Source organism: Phasianus colchicus, chromosome 10, assembly GCF_987193195.1.
Source record: "Phasianus colchicus chromosome 10, bPhaCol1.hap1.1, whole genome shotgun sequence".
Taxonomy (NCBI): Eukaryota; Metazoa; Chordata; class Aves; order Galliformes; family Phasianidae; genus Phasianus; species Phasianus colchicus.
Window position 1 is genome coordinate 7,609,377 of NC_143445.1, and position 20,676 is coordinate 7,630,052.

General features: G+C 42.2%; 1 protein-coding gene across 6 annotated transcripts in view; it reads left to right on the forward strand.

The window, feature by feature from the left end:
- Positions 1 to 1,369: 1,369 nt before the first annotated feature.
- PXYLP1 (2-phosphoxylose phosphatase 1) overlaps positions 1,370 to 20,676 on the forward strand; it is a 56,419-nt gene continuing 37,112 nt past the window's right edge. For 2 of the 6 annotated variants that reach the window (XM_090147216.1, XM_031596399.2), the window contains exons 1-2: positions 7,580 to 7,688; positions 13,211 to 13,374. The gene's annotated coding sequence lies outside the window, so the exon portion shown is untranslated. Of the gene's footprint in view, positions 1,474 to 7,579; positions 7,689 to 7,954; positions 8,411 to 9,814; positions 12,458 to 13,210; positions 13,375 to 19,608; positions 19,803 to 20,676 lie in introns of those variants that run through there. The other 4 variants (XM_090147211.1, XM_090147213.1, XM_090147215.1 and 1 more) reach the window with 4 other exon arrangements.

Sequence of the window (20,676 nt, forward strand, 5' to 3'; positions counted from 1 at the left end):
GGGATCTATGGTTCACTTGTTTGTCTTGTGCTTACATGCCCACACTGAAACAATTTGGCTACAAAGATGATAGCTGAGCCTCTTCATAGTGAAAACAAGTGGATGGTTCTTGGGGAGCAGTAACAGTGCATGACAAGAGTATTTTCTTAATGTACTTAGTCTATTTGTATTCACATTCTTTCAGGAGTGTGGTCCCATGCAGACTTCCTCTTTTAAAAACTTTAGCCACAAGTAGAACTTGTGGTTTTGCTGTTTGAAGTAATTTTTCCATAAAGAAATAACTATTTTTTTCTTCAAAACACGGCACCTTGTTTTCATATTTTTTTTTTTTAAAGTGCAATTGGGGTGTCATGTGCAATATTGCACCTCTGTGATGCAGATCCCCACGAATACTCAGAACTATCTCAGGTAGGTGACTCCCTTGTTGTTGAAAGCCTCAGTTAGTGGGTCTCTGTTATTCTGATATGCTCTGACAAACATCTTGTGTCCACACAGAGGTCCTGCTGGGTTAAGATATGGGCCTGCTGGGGTGAGATGCCTATATTTTAATCTCATGATTGATATGTGCCCAGCTGTGTGACTCTGGGGCTTAGAAAAGAAAGGAAGTAATGGGCCAAACAACTGTTCAAGATGTATTTGCCCAGAGGTCCTAATCTATTTTTGAAAATTCTGCAACTAAGTCAGCTGGACTAAGTCCAGTCAGTCACTTACATATATGTTCATACTTCAGGACATTAGATCCATGTGTGAACAACAGAATTTTGTTCTAAAAAAGAACAATAACAAATGCTTTCTTTATTATGCTATCTGGAAGAAAGGAAAATATTTGCAAGTACAGCCAGATAAGGCATCTTCTGCTGTGTCTGCTTAACACCACTGAAAAACAGGGTAGAATCTGTAATTATTATTTGGGATTTAATCAACTAGTAATGAGTAGAAGAAAAAATAATGAAATACATGATATTTTCCTAGTATATGCTTTAATTTCTGGTTGCTTAATTAGTGCTGAAACTGATGAGGCTGAGTGTGATAGCATTATCAGGAAGTTAAGCCCAAGAGGAAAAGATGAAAACATAATGTCTAACATGAGCATAGCATACTACAACCAGCATGTTTGAGAGCTGAATTGAATGACTCTGCAGAGAAAATCTAAACGTTGTAAAACTGTATTTGTAGATATGTAGAAGAATATGTTAACAAAGAAAAGAAAACAGAAGCTGCTCTAGTGCAATAGAACAGTGTATGGTAACTGCTGAGTCGTGGCCTGAACCACTGATTGAGCAACTGGGAAAGGACCCAGTCAGCCCTGGGAGCACAGGTGAAGTCAATTCAGCTGTGTGACCAGAAGGGGTGGAGCCTGGCTGCACCTCTCTTAGACCTCACTTAAGGGCTGACTGCCAGCGGGGAAGGATCTCTGTTTGGAGATCATTTCCTTGTGGAGTTTCCCTTGTGAGCTTCGATCTTCAGGTACAGGTAAGCACCTTTTCCTTGTAACATGTTTGTATTATGCTTGCCCCTTTGTTGTAGCATCTCCTGTATCGCCATTCCATCATGCTGATCTTTCTGTTTGTTACAGACAGTTACAGAAATATCAGTGAGTTGCTTTTGCACCGTACCCAGACCAATGATTTTGACGTTACTGAAAGATTCCTAAAGATATGATGAGACTCAGGCTGGGGAAATGCAATGCTTAACACTAAATAGCATTCCAGGAGGTTGAGGAATTTAATTTAAAATACACATGAGTCATCAAGGCATTCCAAACCGTAAAACCGAAGATAACTTTGTTCAGGCCTTGGATAGATATGTCATGTGACACTTGGAATGGGGCAGAAGCACACACAGACAAACTGAAAGAAATGACATCAGATTTCAGATATGCGGTGGCAAAAAGCAGGCATAAATAACTGTTTTCAAATGTTTTCCTTCCAGAACTGTCACCAGTTTCTTAATATACTTAAAGGTAGTAGGAATGAGACACAAAGCATGTCAGTCTGTAATTAGCAAGCTGAAAATATGATTGCTAATGAACAGAGTACTGTCAGACGTGACCTTTTGTTAGATGGAGAGCAAGGACTCTGTAAAGCATTCAGGAATGTAGCTGAGAAACACAGCTACAGTCAGGGTTTGGACTGCTGAAACTTTTGTGTTTGTTCTTTTTTGTAGGGTTTTATTTTGCTTTTTTTTTTTTTTTTTTGGTAAGTATGAGACCTCAAACCAGTGCAGTGCAGAAGTAGCACTAGGATTTTCTATTCAAATATAACTTCAGATAAAATACTCTCCTGCAGATCAAACGTACAATAGCTTAGAAGTGCCAAAAGCCCTCCTTTATCGGCAAAGCTGACAGGAAACTTGTCAATAGAACCACGGCATGCCTCTCTCTTTTCAATTTCTGGCTTCAGACAGCATCGGTGGATGAGGGAAAGGCAACCAATGTCATTTACCTGGACTTGAGCAAGGCCTTTGACATGGTCCCCCCCACATCCTTATCTCCAAACTGGAGGGATGTGGATTTGATGGGTGGACCACTTGATATATAAGAAACTGGTTGAAAGGCTGCAGACAGAGGGTGGTCATCAATGGCTCCATGTCCAGGTGGAGGCCGGTAATGAGCGGCGTCCCCCAGGGGTCTGTCTTGGGACCGGTGCTCTGTAACATCTTTATCAATGACATTGATGAGGAATCGAGTGCACCCTCAGCAAGTTTGCTGACGACACCAAGCTGAGTGGTGTGGTCGACACAGTTGAAGGAAGGGATGCCATTCAGAGGGACCTTGAGAGGCTAGAAAGGTCGGCCCAGGTGAACCTGATGAGGTTCAACACAAAGTGCAAAGTGCAGAGTTTTGCACTTGGGCCAGAGGAATCCCAGGCATCCATACAGACTGAAAGGAGAGGTCCTTGAGAGCAGCCCTGTGGAGAAGGACCTGGGGGTCTTGATAGATGAAAACCTTAATGTCAGCCAGCAGTGTGCCCTTGCGGCTCGGAAGGCAAATGGGATCCTGGGCTCCATCAGAAGAGGGGTGGCCAGCAGGGATGGGGAGGTGATTGTTCCCCTCTACTCTGCTCTTGTGAGGCCCCATCTGGAGTACTGTGTCCAAGTCTGGAGCCCCAGTACAAAAAAGACAGGGAGCTGTTGGAGAGGGTCCAGAGGAGGGCCACAAAGATGATCAGGGGACTGGAGCACCTCCCCTATGAAGACAGGCTGAGGGAGCTGGGCTTGTTCAGCCTGGAGAAAAGAAGGCTGCAGGGTGACCTCATTGCAGCATTTCAATACCTAAAGGGAGCCTACAGAGGGGAGTGGAGTCAACTCTTTGAAAGGATTGATAACTGCAGGATGTGGGGAAGTGGTTTTAAGTTGAGGGAGGGGAGATTTAGGTTGGATGTCAGGGGGGAATTCTTTACGGAGAGAGAGGTGAGGTGCTGGAACAGCTGCCCAGAGAGGTTGTGGATGCCCCGACCCTGGACGTGTTCAAGGCCAGATTGGATGGGGCCCTGGGCAGCCTGGTCTAGCATTAAATGGGGAGGTTGGTGGCCCTGCGTGTGGCAGGGGGGTTGGAGATTCATGATCCTTGGGGCCCCTTCCAACCCTGGCCATTCTGTGATTTCTTGCACTGATATGAGACTAAAACTTAAGTTTTAACACACTTAATGTGGTAGATATTACCCACTGAATTTTGTTATACCAGACTTGTAAGTAAAGCTCTAGAAGATGCAACGTTATGGTAGGAAGCACTGAGGACACAAGCTGGGTTCCTAATACCATATCACACCAACAGTATTTAGACTGGGAGAATGGGGGTATCTGTAGTGAGGAGGAATCTGGTTCCAAGAGGTAATGCTAGCTTTGCTGTGAACTGTGTAAATAATACCCAGATAATAATGACTATTAACTTGATGGTTGATAGAATAGAAATGCAAAGGACTAAATCAGGGAAGAAATGATAAATGATTAGAAACTACAAATTGCAAAGCTCCTAGTCCAATGAGACTTCAAGTATTTTGCTTTGCAACTATTGTTAGTAGAACAGACAGTGTTAGCATGTCAAAGAGACAGTTTTCCTCCATTTCATTCCTTTATTAGTTAGTTTACCTGGTTTCTGTATTAGAAGTAAGCACTGGATATCTGCAAGCTCCATCTCAGATTTCTCGCTAATTGTCACGAAAAGGCACACGCAGACTTAAAATGAGTGGCACACAAACTGAAAGTTTGGGATGAGTACAATTACTTGACTGATTTCTAATAACAAGCCAACTTCTTGTTCATGATTTTAGTTGGATCAGTGTCATGAATAAGTCTTTTCTCATTAAACATTGTTATTTAATTTGCAGTGTTCTTTGCATCATTCAAGGAAAGCTAAAACCCTAATCTTGGATATGAAGTGTATAAAAAGAACACAGTTATGGTAAAATTATCCAGAAATGAATACCAGTTATGTTGACACTTTCTTCTTTAAATAGCATGAAATTCAACATTGCAGTTTAAAAATGTTACTCATTTATATACTGCTAAGAATCAAATACACTGTAGTTACTCTGTATTAATATGCTCAAATGTTCTCTACAGGGGCACCGTTCCTAAGGAGAGCTAAGATGAAGCTTGTAGAGGCCAGATCGCTGTCTGTGGTGCAGCCATTAGCTTTCTCTTCATCTGTTCTTTTGGATCCCTACTGAAAATTAGCATTGCAACAGGAGGCCCAGCAGTGTAGGAATCCTTACTTATCTCCCCTTTTGAAGCCCTCCCTAAAACACAAAAGAGATTTTTCAACAGAGTTAACAAGAAGCTGTTTCTACAGGAGTTTCACCTTGGGAAGAGGCCAGTAACTCCTGACATCAATATAAATTTGGGGGGCTGGAAAATGTTTTCTTTTTCTCCCTAACAGTCTTCCTCTTAATTTTTGTATGCGTTGTTTAATTCTTTATAAGCAATGCCTTCTTCACAATTATATTGATATCTGTGAAAAAGGGGTCTGTTTTTCTGTGCCTGTTTCTAGCCCTCATTTTTGGTGGTAACTGGGACAAAGAGGAGCTCGAGCAATAGAGAATAAGGGAATACAACCCATAGACAAATACAACAGTTGGAATAAACTTGATTCTGCTTTATTTTTAGGAGAATAAGAATCAGGATCTCCTAAGTAAACCATAAAATTAGTGCTACCTCCCTTGGATGATGGGGCTGAATTTCACAGTCAGTTGTCCTTTGAATTCAGACTGTCAATTTACCTCTTGGGATAGAGGTCACTCAGAGGACTGCTGCCATGTTCTGACCACAGGCAGTTGGGAGTTGTCTCAACATCAACTCTTGGGTGTTACCTAACTCACTGTGAGTCCAGCTGCAGTTTGGCCAATGCACCAAAATATTTGTTAATTCATGGTTAATTCACTGAATCGTAAGGGTACCTTAAAAAGATATTGCCAGATATGATGATATGATATCTGATGATATGAAATAATATGCATGCTATTTGGAGATTTATGGATTTATGCAGGAGAAAGTAGGTCTGGATGACCAGAATACCAAGTGAAGTGATGTGGAAGCACTGCACATCACTCCAAGTTTGCTCCAAAGATAGCAGCTGTAGTTGCTCTGTCCTTTGTGTATTCAGTTTCTCCTCTGATTTCATCCTTGTAGAACCCAAGTGTCTGGTGTTCTGCAGAGAAATTCTTAAGACGTTAACAACTTTTAAGTTCATGTAGTCTTATATGTGATGGGTATAAAAAATGACCATCTCTAGCAGAGTTATATTCTTTTGTATATCCAGACAACTCTATTTTAGGCTGCAAATTGAAAGCATTTAGTAAAAGAAGTGAAATCTGTTCGTTGCAAGGAGAACAGATCAGCAGTTCCCAAATTCCAAATCCTAATGTGAACTGTACTTTGTTCTGATTGAGGTGGAAATGTAATTGTGCTGGCAAGCATTTGCTGCCATCATAAATCATTGTTTCCATATGGAGATGGTTTTTCAGTAAAGCATGTGTTCTGCTTTCTGTGTTGAGAAAGGCTGAAATTCTTTGTGTGTTTGTGGGCATTTTGCAATCCTGCAACGCCCTGAAGTGGGCCAGTGAACAGCAGTCAGAAGTGTCACAGCTCTGCATCTAGAGCCCCAGAATTTCTCTTCTTCCATAAAGCATTCTTTCTTGTTTTTTTTATTTTTTTTTAGATGGTTGGCATTAGTTTTCTAAAAAGAAAAAAAAAAGTCATGATGATAGATGAGCTCTAATCGGATGTGCTGCTGCTAGCTGGGAGGAACAGCAGCTTCTGTGTGTGCTGTGCAGCTGTTGGCTGGCAGAGGTTCCGCTGTGCTGCTCAGCAGCTCTAGATGTAGTTTTTAGACAGCAGCAGTAGGGAAAGGCACCGGGCTCGTTGGCTGCTCAGCCATAGGGCAGCTTCCACACTGCTGCACAGTCTGTCAGTCAAAAGTACTCAAATATGCACTGCTTTTCCTAGAAGGTGAAAGACAAAAGAATCTCGGGGCACATCCAGCTGAAATCCTATCAGCCCGGCCGGCTGTACAGCACGCTCGGACTCTTAGCTAGGTGCGGTGACCGTGTGGTTGTGCAGTGCCAGAGCACAACTGGCTTCCTGCCTCCACGTGCAGGGCAGTGACTGCCGGTCGCTGTGACCCTGCGTGGCACCAGGCAGCTGTGTGACCTGCCCGTGGCCAGCACAGTGGTGACAGGGTGCTGGCACTGCTGCGAGCTGCCTGCTGCTGGCTCTGCTTGTGTGGGTTCAGCATAAATGTGTCCAGCCGGGGCCATTTTGGTGCTCCTCCAGTCTGTAGTAGTAGTTACAGAATCTTTTTCAGGGATAGATGAAAAATCGCTGTTTGAAGCAGAGCCTTTATGTAGGATGAAACCAGCCCCCCTGGAGTTGGCTTCTGTGAGGGGAAGAAGCAATAAGGCGGGAGCTGTCTTTGTTAGCAATGAATCCTGGCAGACTTCTGGGGAGTTATGAAATGGCTTCACTTGAATTAACAGACCCGGGGGATGTATTGAAATTCATGGAATTCCCCTCTGACGAGAGCTTGGAGCTGGCACTTCACGTTTGGACGGGATGGTTTTAGAGGTCTTGGTGATTCTGTGATAGTTTTGAAGGGTGCTCGTGAGTGACATACAGCTTCTAGCTGCGCTAGCTGAGAGACGAACTGTCTGCACGGACCCTAACAGCAACCGCTCGGCCCGGCTCCGTGCAGCAGCAGCAGGGCGCTCCATGCCACCCGCTCGGATCGTGCGTGGGGCGGGAAGTCGGGGAACCGCACAGCGCGGGGAGGGGGAAGGGAACAGCCGCCGGCGGTCGCGGGCGCCACATCCGTGTCCCGCACTGCGCGGTGACGGGGCGGGCGGGACGTGACGGCTGGAACGGTCACCGCCGCTCGCACCGTCTCGCGCCCAGCTGCGCAGCTCGCTGCCCGGCCGCCCCTTCCGACTCCGTGCCGGCTCCGTCGCGCCGACGGTCCGCGGAGGCGGCGCGAGACCAAGCCGGCAGGCCTCGTGGCGCGGGCAGCCCCGCCCCGTCGGGGGAGTCGCGGCGAGGGCGGGGCGAGGCCTTCCCGTGGCGGGCGGCAGGGGGCGCAGGCGGGCGGGGTGGGGGCGGCGCTCGCCCGAGTCGGGGCGCTGGGCGGGCTGCCAGCCGGAGCGGCGGCGGGAGCGGCTGTGGCTCCGAGCACGGGAAGACGCGAGAGCGCCGGGCAGGTATGGAGGTACCGCGGGCGGGGTGTCCTGGGTGGCTCCGTCCTGCCGCCGCCGCCGAGGTGCGGTCCGTGTCTTGCCGTCCCGGCCGCGCAGGTGAGACGGCGCAACGGAGCGCCGCCCGGGAGCGCTCGGGCTGCTCCCCGACACGACCCGGCTGTGGCTGCGCCGCCGCTGGCCCGCGCCCCCCGCCCGGGATAATCGGCGGCCGCGGAGGGCGGGAGCGGGGGAGGGATGGGGCGTCACCGGAGCCGCTGCCGGTGGCGCGGCTGCCCCGCGCTCGGCCGGGCTGTTCCCGGGGTGAGGGCCGGGAAGAGTCCGTCCGTCCGTCCCGCCGGAGCCGCTGCCGCACGCGGGCGGTGAGCCCGGCACGGGCTGCGCTCCCCGGGCGGGGGCTCTGCCGGCAGCGCGCTGCCCCGGGGCGGTCGGGCCGCCTACGATGGGCCACGGCCGCTGAACTTTACTTCCGAGCCGCGCTCCGCAGGAGGCGCACGGGGCTCTGCGCGCGGCCGGAGCGGCGTAGGCTTAACCTGGGCGCTTAACGAGACGGAGGTGAATCCGTCCGGTTTAGTGACTTTACGCTGTGCGCAGAGGTATACGTACAGGCAAGCCCGTGAGATGCACTCGAGAGTTCATCGGAATACGTGTGATAACAGCCTTCGTACTTAGCGCTCTGCTAGATAGAATGCGTTGTTACAGATCTGCTGTGCTTCTTCAGTGCACTGGTAACGTAGTCGTCTGTGGCTGGCGTGGGGTAACTAGCATGGGTTTATCTTTTCTTTCCTTGCCTGTTGTCTTTAACGTACTTGACAGCAGTCCCTTCCCTCTTATGTACTTAAACCTAAATATTATTATAGCCTTGAAAAAATTCCTAGTGTATTTCTGCACTGCAAATCCTGAAGAGTAATCCTGAGCATATTGACACAAATGGGCTTAATATCCCAATTGTGTTCTGAGCTGGAGATCTTCTTGGCCTTCAAGCAGAATGCTGCACTCAAATAAATAAAAATCAGTGAAAGTGTAGCTTAAAAGGGTAGAAACAGTTAAACAGCGTGTTTGTAAATTCTGTGACCTGAATTTCTGGTTCGATCACTGCGCATAAAGGCTGGGACAATAGAAATGACAGGACAGGAAGTGTGTGACCTTATGAGCCTTCTGTTTTGTCTGGCATTCGTCTGAGATGCGCATCTCGTTCAGACCTTTAATTTTCTCCTTTATAAATGTTATGAATATACTTTTAGGTGGGTGAAAAAACGACAGAGTAAGTGGATCTGTATTTGAGTAACAGCATAAGCTGTCATATATAATAAGTTATTGTACCCGTATTACGATAATAATGGGATATTAAGCCAACATATTTTGGCAGTGATCCTTGTAATACGTATGCCCTGTTTTGACGTCTGTAGAAGGAGGATTATCTCAGACAGACTTTGTAGTGGGAGGGTGTGAGTGGGATGAAAGCAAAAGCTGCTTAATTTTAATCTTCTCAAAAAGGTAACTAAAAGTAGTGCACATGGCTAAGATACGCTTGCTTTTCTTACTAATGCCTTTTAATTGTAGTCTCTTAAATTTTTAATATAAACTCAGCAGTACTGAAACATTAATTTTTATAAGGTCAGTATGTACTGAAGCAGCTCCCTGTCCTACAAATAATATATAGCCGGCTCTTGTGTGAAGATCTGACAAGGGCCAAAACAAGTCACTGTGTGTTTGTGCAGCAGTCACAATCTGTTCAGTCTTCTGGCACTTGGTTACATTGTTTCAGTGTTGTAATTGTGAACTTGCTTTTCAGAAACGCGTTCTTCTGTCTTTTGTGCTTTTTTAGTTCAAAAATTGGCATCTTGGAATAAGCACACACAAAACTCAGTGTTTCAGGATGTACAGAATGACTGACCTCTGTGCAGTTTGCGTTCTCCAGTGGTTTTATATTCTTACCTACTCCTCCCTCATGATCTTCTTAGACAAAAGAAACTTTGAGCATCCTATGAGATTTCTTATGTAGGTCTTTCCTCCTTTTTATAATCTCATATGAGACCTTTGAAACCAGATTTTGTTTGAATGTTTCTGGGCGCTTTTCCTGCTGAAGTTGCAGGGTTTTTGGTTGTTTTTTTTGTTTGTTTTTTTTTTTTGTTTTTTTTTGAACTTAATAAAAGGCTTTGCTAAATTTATGAGAGGTTCATATCTTACCTGCATGTTATTGCTCAGAAGATGGATGGCAAATTCATGCAATCCTAAGACTGGCTTTTAACTGGATTGATGTTCAGTATGGTTGCATGTCTTCTGTCTCCAAGGTTTTTATTCTAACAATACAAAAGCTACTGGCAATTGGTACACAAAGAACCACCACTGTGAGATGCACATTGCAAATAAATGTACATCAAGCAGGCACAGGAATGACATGTTATTAACCACCTACTAACATACACTTCGTGATTTAGATACGGTTAGATTTCTGGTTTATGACGGGTGCTACAGAGGAGGTGGTGGTACCTTAGTTTGTTCAGGGAGGTGGGGAGCAACGTAAAAGCTGAACTGCGCAGACATGCACTTGAGTGGTACCAGACATGCTGGCAGACAACAGCCTCAGTGGTGAGGAAGGATTTGTTTTAAACAAATGAGAATGTCAGCAGTTCAGATGTTGAACAAACAGTGTAGGTCGGTCCTAAACTGCTCAGGCAGAAGGTGGGATTCGAACAGTGTTTGAACATAGCCTTTAGTCTTGACTTGCTGTGAGAAGAAGAGGAGTCAGTAAGTAAGTGATGTGTTGATTCATGTCAGCTGTATTTAAAAGTACTCTAGCTTGGGTGGGAAACTGCATTTGGATATAAAATCTTAAACTGCGTAGAAAAATGAGGAGAAATGCTTAAGTGCCTGGGAGAAGACTTTGAGTGTAAGTTCCATGCAAGATGTCTACTTGTCTGGTTTTTAGATTCAAAGTCATTATACTGGAATTGTATTAAAATATTATAGTACAGATACACAGGCTGTGCTGTACTGTAAAATACACTTTTTTTTGGAAATGCTTTTCAGAATGTCTTCTGTGATAAATGCAGGCCAATATATGGTATAAATCACACAGGTATAAATATAAATTAAAATTCTAGGTGGTAACGCTTCCTGGTGGAAGGTGGGTGGCTGTTGTGTCTGTGCAGGAGCGTGTGGGCTTTGACCATGTAGCTTGCTTTGTGGCTTTGGTTTTATTTCAGAATTGAAAAGGAATGCTCATGTTTTTCTGAGAAGTATTGGGTGGGCACTGATGGCAGCTGGGTGAGAGATTTTCTCTTACTCAGAGAAGAAATAGAGTGGGATGGGGTATTGTTATAACCACTGGGTCTCTGATTTTATTTTATTTTTAAATGAGATGACATCATTTTATTGTGCCCAGGCAGGGCCTGAGTCATTAATGTAATGATTAATCCTAAGTAGCCAAAAAAAAAAAAAAAAGAGCATTGTTGCAGTGTGTGGAGCTGTAATGAAATAGGAGCGTTTTTTAGGAAAGCTGCAGTGGTGGATGATAAATGTGTGATTATCACTGAATGGTTCTGATGATTTAGAGCAAGATTGACAGGCTGCTTCATATTGTTTAAAAGGATGTAAGATGGGCACTGAAAAACTGGAGAGCTGATGTTTCATGAACATAACAAGTTTTTGGAAGCTGAAATAATTAGGCTTATTTGTTCATGCTGCCCAATAAAGATATCAATTAGAAATACTGTTCAGATGTGGTATTCAATAACTGTATGCCAGGTGTTTCATCTACAGTTTTTATGGCACCCTTAAAAAAGTCGATTTCCCCCAGAAAGTTGTCACATGATGAATGTCTTCCATTGTGGAGAAGAGAACAAAACACCATGACTTTGTCTCCACATCCACTGTGATAAGTTCCTCAATTGTTTATCCAATGAGAGGAACTATACTGTGTTCTCTTCAGGTGATATTCTCAGATGATTAAAAAAGAGACCCTGTGAATATCCTCATATATTGTGTTGCTAAAGGTTGTTCTAAAAGGACAAATTAATGCTGACACCATATTTTGCATTTTTCTGTATTTGTTACGCTTTGTTCACCTTCTTCACATCTCTGGCTATTGTGTTGGCTAACTAATTGCTCATGAGTTAGAAGTCTGAACACAAGGCTTGCATTTCTCTCTGTTGATTCTTCTGGTTACCGTCATGGGGAGCTTCAGAAGGGCCAATATCTTCTGGAAAAAAAAACCTTCCTGAAACTAAGCAACAAAAATGTATGCAGTAAGCCTTTTGGATGAGGCGTCATGTTTAAGGCCAGCACCTTTGACCTAAACCTGTTTCCTTTTAAAGAAATAGTCAGCCTGCCTGCAACTTTGTGCTTGCATAGTCTCTAATTTGATGATAACACCTTTCTGGAGGTTAGTTTGTGCTGCTGCCATGATGGTCAGGGTTAAAAAACAGGTGTTGCTTTTGCAAAGGGGCATAGCAGCACTTCTAGTATGCTCCCTGTGTTATTCCTCATTCATCTGTTCAGCAGCCAGACAAACTGACGGTTGTATGAAGTGCTGTGGGAAACAAAGGGGAGCAGAAAATACTGACTGTCCACTAATGGATTTGTCTAATGCCTTTCTGGAGTTAGACTGCTGGAAAATTGACAAAGTTGCCTCCCTCAGTATGAGCTGAAACATGAAACAGACCCAGGTCGCAAACAGCCCAGTGTAAGATCATCTGGAATTAAAAGAATAAGGATAGCCTTGGGAGCTCAGATCCTATTCTCAGATCCACCTAACTTGAGTGGAAGGGCAGGTATGTATGGAAAATGATTTCCTTTGTTCTAACATCCTCAAATGCTGGAGAGGATAAATTGGACCTGGTGTGGGAAAATCTGTTTCTTCCACTTGTGAGATTTCCAGCCTAAACCTCTGACGTGGTCTGTTTGTTCAACTTGACCTCGCTGACTGATTTCAATTAGTTTTAAGTGAATCCCCACAACATTTACTTGAAAAGTTAAGGCTGAGAAAAGTGTTTTTCAGCATCGTACGGCCTCTAACAGTGAAGCAGAGGGAGGTGGATTTGTGTCCAGAAATGTGTTCAAAGGCTAATATTGCAAGTGCCTGCAGAAGAGAACCTTGCAGCAGGCAGGAGATCTGTTCAGACAGTTAAAGCTGTTAACTAGAAAATCTTAACTTAAAAAAAAAAAAAAAAAAAGTGTAACAGCTTTGCCTTTGCATGCTTTTTGGAGCTGTGATGTTATCTGATCAGTCTTTGACCACGATCTGTGTGTGATTAAGATCTCTGCTTGCACAATTACGAACATATGGTATGCAATTTTAAAATTGTAAGCTTAAAATAAGTAAATTCTGGTGCTTTTTAAAGAGTTATTTAATTGAGTATGTTCTGGAATGGTTTTGCTGCCAATTAGGATTCAGTTCTGGCTCTGAGCCATCACAAATCATAAGGTTTCTTTCAAGTTTTATAATAACGTTGAAATAGAATTGCTCAGTTTCCTTTTAGGAAGCACAAGCACTTCCTTTGTTTTTGTTTTTACTTTCTCTGCAGCTCAGCAAAGTGGAAGTGTGTGTCCTGCCTTTGGATAAGGAAAGGATTGGGAATATGGTGATATTTATGAAGTGGATGAAGAAGAAGACTTGGGCTTATGAAAGATTTTCTTAGCTATTAAATTTTTGTTTCTGCAGAGCCCTCACAGTGACAGTACTGACCAGGTAAGTTCTCTTTGACTTTTATTTGCTTATTTATTTAGTTTCAAAGTTCTGCAGAGTAACATATGCAGCTGTTAAGCTGTATAGTGCTGGCTATATGAGCACCAGAAAGAGCAAAGCACTGAAAGAGAATTTTGCCTGGATGGAAGGATCTGCCTAAATTTAAATGGATCAGAAGAAATGGAAGTGAAGGATAAGTCCTCCTTGAAATACTTCCTGCTTTCATATGCTTGCTATTGAAATACGTAAGTCAAGTGAAATCTAATTGAAAACCAAACCAAAGAAGCTTTTAACAATTCCTGAAAGGAATGAGAAAGTGAGAGAAGTGATATTAAGCTAGCAGAGGAATCACTGTCATCTTTTCAACACTTATAGCACACCCAAACCAAACATCTGTATTTTTTTTTTTTTGAAGGAGGAACGGTTTATGTTCTTAAGTTATTTAAATACTGCTTAAAGCTTTGTAATTTGACAAATTTCATGTGATTATTTTGATAGCTTTTTTTTAACATAACAGTGAAGCTTCTCTGGTGTTTGAAAAAAAGCAGACTATGCTACATCATTTTCTATTCAAAATGTAGTTCCAAATTCGCATCTTAAATTTGAAATCGCATCCGTTTTCATATCAGATGCTGTTCTCTGAGACGTGGTAGATAAGTGTTTTTTCCTGTTGAATGAGGTAATCTCTCTGTCATCATTATAGTAATCTAAAATGTGTAGACTCCTTGGAAATGAGAGCTTTAAAAAAATTATTATTTTTAATACAAATGGACAGATTAATAGCTGGCATGGCATAAAAATGCATGGTCCTGATAAGCTGGTGATGAGAGAGAGAGTTTAGGAACGGAATGGTGAGAGAAATTCTTGTTATTTGAAGTGTTACGGAAATACACGTGGCAGCATCAGCATGTGTTTGCTTTAATGCTGTTAGTAGTAGAATTCTTTTTCCTTATGATTTAATGCAAGGAGTGTGTTATATTAAAAAAATGTTATATCTATAGCAGAGAATCTATCTGCTGCAAATAAGTTTGTGTGTAAAACCTGTCCGCAAAACAGTGGTCCAGGGAAGACCAGTGTGACTTGGAGAATGTGAAGTTTTGTACTTGTGTGCAGTTTTTCTATAAAGCTGGATAGAAAACCATTTGTTTTCCAGAGTGTTTTTGATTTGCTATGGCAGGATACACCATTAGTGAGCTTTCAGTGATGTTATTTGGTGGGCTTTTTACCATCTTTTACTTAACAGGAGTATAACAAATCTTTGTGTTCATAATTAAAACAAAAACAAAAACAACCTAAACAATATGATTTATTTAGTTTAGATTTGTATTTCTATTGATGTGCATAGTTTCTAAAACTCAAGGCTGTGTGAAGGTTTTGCTTGCACGTTAATAGGAATTGATGGTGCAGTCATTAAAAAAAAAGAAAACAAACAAAACCAACTAACCAAACAAAAATCACAACACAAAACTGGTAATATAACTGAATTGTGAGAAGGGCTGTGATGAGAATATTATTTGGCTTTGGCACTTGGCCTTGTAAACTGTGAAGCAGGAAACACCTGGTAGAAATCTCCAGTGTCTTTTTGTCACTTTGTCTTGAAGTCTTCCTTGGTAGTGTAATGGTTTAGCAGCAAGCCCAGCAAGATAACCTGCATGAGTCGTGTGTCACTGTAGTATCTGTCACTGCTCCTTTATTTTGGATTCATTCTGTGAATGCAAACCTAAGGATCCTATGATAGATGTAACCAACAGTAGCCTGAATCATATCTGGTGCTTGCAGAGAACACCAAAAATAGTAACTTAAACTCTTATGGCTAGCAAAATATTTATTAAGTCATCTCTAATCTTGTAAGATCTGTTTCCAGCTTTGCATCTATAACTTTTTTTTTGTTGAATAACCAGGGGAAGAGAAATGCTGTAAGAAGTATGTTATATATATCTTTGGTTTAGGGACACACGGTATTTATGAACTATGGTGGGTATTTGTTTTTGAATATACATATACTGACAGACTTAAGATCATCTAAAACCTGCTAGGAAGTGTGAGACTTCTGGCACAAACTAGGACACGGGCTGGTTACATCAAACATTCCATAATTGTTTGTGTGCAATCCTGTTTTTTTCCTTTGTTTACTGTCAGCGCTAATTTGGACTCCTGTGCATTCGTCCCAGCAGGGGCATGTCATCTGTTTGTCATGGGTGATGGGAACAATTGATGTTCTTTATAAATAACATAGCAAAGCTGATAGGAGGAAAAGTTCCTGCCATCAGTGTGCTGCTACAGACTGGGCATGAAGGCAGCAAGCTGCCTCCTGTTGAACTGTTAAAAGGGAAAGCACTCAGGGCAGAGGGGGTGAAGAGGGGCGCAAGGCAAGAGACTAACTTACTTAAAATTGATTATTATTATTTTTTTAAGAGCTGAATGTGCTGGATTTAGAAGTGGTATTTGAATTGCAGCTCTTCAGAACTGTTCTGGTGTATTTTCTTAAAAAAATAATTGTCTTTTTTTTCTTCCCTGTCTTGTTCTCTACATCCCACTCCCCAGTCTGCTGCTTCCATCTTCCAGCCCTAACTGAAAGGAACAGAGAATTTATCCATTATGGTAAATAACTTGCTCTGAGCCCCAGCTGTACAACTGGGTTTACCCTGACACAGAAAACTCTGAGGGAGGAGCTTGTGAGGAAATGCTTTGGTGTGATTGTAGACTGACAAACATTAAACTCGTGTAGGACCGGCCATGTGGAGCACAGTAATCCCATCTTAAAATATTGCTTCTTTAGTCTACAGTTTCTTTTTTTGACTTGGGTCAGCTTGGTGATGATAGATTGATTGTTTTTAAATTACTTAATCTTACATCCTCCCTTCTCACCTTCCTCACTTTTTAATGGTTAAAAAAAAACCAACCAGGTTGTAGCCAAGTAATTGTTTTTCTAAACAATTCTGTGCATGAAGATTGCTATGTCTGTTTTCAAACAGAATACTTTTTCCCCCTTAAAAGAATGTCATTCCTATCTCTCTCCCCACCCCTTGAGCTTTTCCTTCAATAGTCAGTACTGAGAAAGAGGCCTTCAAAACAGTATTTTCAGGCTCATTAAGTGTAGTTGTGGCAGTCTCAGCCTTCTTCTATCTTTCAACCTTTGAATCTGAGCAGTGGAAGTGGTTTATCACACCTAGGATTTTGGAAATTTAAAATCTCCATTCCTTGGGGAGATTTGGAGATCTCCTGCCCACTTCTCAGTTTAAGATGTTTGCTACTGCACTCTGTCCTTTCTAAATCTCTTCCAGCTGAGTTTTAAGATGCTTGCACTGATGGAGTTTGTCAGTGGACCACCTGTGTCTGGGCTCTCCGTAGCAACGAGGAGTCTTTGAAACTTATGTAAATGTACTGCACACTGAAAATAATGAGTGCTGTATAGAAGGACCAGACTTGTTTGAGTAAGAGATCTATTTGATCTCTTAGCTTTAAGGAAGTAAGAGCTTGTGTTGGCGGCTTAGACAGGCTGGACAGTGCTGCTGTGCCATTTTCAATAGCTTTTGAATGTCTCAAGAAGACCAGCTGTGCCAACCTGAGGGTTTAGAACTGAGAAGATAAGGAAGATACTTGGAATTGGAGAAAAGGGAAATTTAGATGTAGATATTTAAATGTTCTAAATACCAAAGTAGGTTAAACTTGAATGACTGAAATGGCTGTTTGTGTTTTTTTTTATCAGATGCTTGCTACTGAAATGTTATGTAACTTGAAAATAAATTTTTTAGAACATTTTATAGCTAGCTGTTATGTTTTACATATGTTAATATGTAATTCTGCTCTAGTAGATATTAACTTCTTGCTGTTGTGGCGTGATACATACTAAGGTTTTTTTTAATCATGTCTTTGCTTATCTCTTCTTTTCTGTTAAGGCTCAACAAGCTGCTGACCTGTGTGTGCTTTCTGTCAATTTCTGTGTTTTCCATGGTAGCTAACTTCCAGCTTAACTCATGGAGGGTGGACTAATGTACGTAGTGTTACTGTGTAGGTTTTGTTTAATTTTATCCATTATAAGATGTATTTGTCATTAATGCTTTTAAAAATTGAATATGTTTTCTTCCTGACAGGAAAATAAAGAATTCTGATTAGCAATTTTGCAGGTGCTATCTTTGTTGCTTTTCGACATTGTGCAAAATACAACATCAGTGGTGCAGGAAAAGCATGCTCAGCTTAAGTTCCTGAAATTATAGTCAACTGTAGGAATTCTGTGAGGGTTTCCTCCATGTGAAAATTACAAGCGTGAAAAATTAAGCAGCAGGTTGTGCTGACCTCAGCATTGTCTGAGTGATCCTGAGTGATCCTGTTTCCTCTCTTCTTTAATTCTTTCCTTAAATGCTTGTAGCAGTGGTGGGTTTGGTCATAACCACAATATACTAGCCACTGTTTTTCACTCCTATTGGAGGGGTACAACAAACTCAAAATAAAGAAAGAAACTCACTGCCACGTCCTTTGAAATATCAAAGAAAAGGTTTGGCTTGTGCTACTTGCTTACAGAGATACTTTCTGCAGCTTCTGGTTTAGGAGTATGAAGTTCTTCAGCTGTGTGAAAATGCCTGGATGCTGGACTTCTGGGTGTTACTAGGGGGAAAATATACTGCCAGGTAGTCTGCTGCCAAATGACTGGGGAATAGCTGATGGAGCATCATTCCTTAGTGTTTTGAAAGTAAAGGCAGAATTCTTCATTACAGTCGTATTAGGAGCTGTCACCTTCGTTTCAGGCACATTCAAAACAGAGCTTCTGTTGGAAAATAAACCTGCAGATGTAGAGGAAAGATAAAAGTTGCATGAAAAAGCAAGTACAATAAGAAATTATCAAGTCGCTTATTCTGCATGGAAGAAACATCACTTTATTAGTATATCCCTGTGTTCTTTCATGATGTTTTTTCTGAAACTATCTACAAATGTTATTCCAAATGAATTTCATAATGTCTACAGGCTTTCTGTTCTCCCTTGTAAGCAGTATAAGTTTGCAAGAAAATAAAGTTGTCTGGCATACAGGTAATTTCAGGCTTAATGCTGTCTTTCTGTTTTGAAGCTGCTTTTTTTTTTTTTTTTGCTATCTCATTGTGACTACTTTAGCTTGTATTTCAGCAGTCTGTGTCATTTTGGTGTGCCACATCAGATAATAGAGTGACTCTACTGAAGCAGGCTTTGATGAGTACTATTGATTATTTATGGAGACATGCTATTTTAATCAAGTAAATTCATTTAAGCTGTCATGGTGATTCAGTGTAATAATGTGCTTATGCTTCATGCTAGCTAGTAGGTTTGCATTCTGTGTGGTTACAGATAATTTAGAGGATGTAACAGTTTCAGTAGATTGGTATAGAAGTTTAGTTGTGGTTTAGTGTCACGTAAGACTTCATATAATCTTTAAAAGCATTGATCCAATTACATTTTCAAGGCCTGACTTAAAATGTTCCGAAGAAATAGCTCAACTATTCAACTCAGCATCTCTGTGCTTTGCACATAAGGAGAAGGGTGCAAGGGCAGGAGGCTGCTCGTGGAGTGCTACATAGCAACACTCAGGCAGTGCTGAACAAAAAGTAGGTTAGTTACAGCAGCTGCTCTGCTGGGAGCTGCATGCTTAGCCCGGGCTCCTGGCAGCCTCCTGTGCGTGCTCACAGACATGCTGCCCTCCCAGCATTTCTAGGGAATCATTAACTTTTTCAGTTGAAGTGGCCTAAAACAGATAATGCGATGAGCCTAGCTGAGGTGTGGGTAATATTCTGACTCCCTGGCCTGGTCTTTAATTGCAAGACTGTTTTTACCCTTGTGTGAGCGTGCAGTGTCCTACATTAGCACAGGTTTGGCGTAGTCTTGTGAAAGTAGGTGAGAATTGGAGGGGCTCTAAATGCTGTAAGTTGCTCTGGTGATAAGTTTAGATGTGGAATAAATTTTAAAGAAAAAAAAAATTCTGCGAGTAGGTACTTATACCACATAGGGTGGCTCTGAAGTAGCCTTTTAATTATCTTTATTTAGATATAGAATGCTTTATTAGCTATCCTTCAGAATATCTAAACTGCTTATGCGTATCATGCTTGTAATTAGCATTGTCTAAATAAGTTTTGGGCTGTGTAGGTCGTCTTAATCCAGTTTTGTGTTCTCTCTTGGCTGAAAGTGAACATGAATCAATGCTTTCCTGGCACACCTCAGAAGCAACTGCCAGAGTGCTTAGTATTTAAAATGATGAACTCTGTTTGTTCGCAGCAGTACAAAGGTGCATAGTCACCTTTGAAAGCAATTACTGCTTACCTGTCTCTGAGGAAAAGAGCCAAGGCCCATGCCTGGTGAGCAGCAATGCAGCATTGCCAGTTGGTGACCTTTGAGTACTAAGAGCTTCGGAGTGGACGTGGTGAGACTGGGGCATGACCTGCACTCTGCCCTGTGTGCAGAGCAAATAGGTAAAGATCAATATTCTCTAAATGTCACGTTAGCAGCAGGTCTGCTGCAGCCTCTTGTTGTGTTTGGTTATGTGTTAGTATATTCTGAAGACCAGAATGTGTTCTGCTCTGCTCTGTGGCTTGTTTTGTCTGCATAGGAAAATACGTTTCATGGGGAGGTAAGGTTGTTTCATTTTTCCTCCTTCCTGAGGCTCTTATGTTAAGTTTTTAGCTCCTGTCTTATGATGTGCTTCCAAATGCTCCTGTCCGTGAATGCTCACAATGCTTATTGCACTGTCTTCACTTTGTGTTTGCTAGGTGCTGCTTTTCTCTGGCAGTACCTCACATGCCAGTACTGCTGGATGGAGACTCTGGGTTCAGTGTTAGGTAACACATCTGATTCCTGGCTCTGTGATACCACGTGGCAGTTGACGATGGGTTGTATTGATGGGCTCTTAGTTAAGTCATTCAACAACAACTTTTCCCATTCCTGATCAGTTGTAACACAGAGACTTAGCAGTACAAATATATTTAAATGAAAAATTGTTCTGCTTTGTTTATCATATCTTAACTAGAGCATTTAAAATGAACTGCTTTAAAATTTCTGGTCTTGCAACTAAGATTTAAAGCTAGTTAAACTTCTGCTCTAAACTATTTCGGAAGTGTGAGATGTTACCCCCCTTTTCTCCTGTCTTGTCATCTTTCCTTTCTTGTGGCAGCTTTTATATGTGCAGTGATTGTATTAATAAGTGTACACTGTGCACAAGAGCTTTTGCTCCTGAGACTTTTTAACGTGCTTTACCTTCTCCTGTCTGAATCTAATTTTGCTTTTTCCTGTGACTCCCCTTCTGTTCTTCCATCTGCTTGGTTTAACTGCTTCATTCTCTCCTGGTAT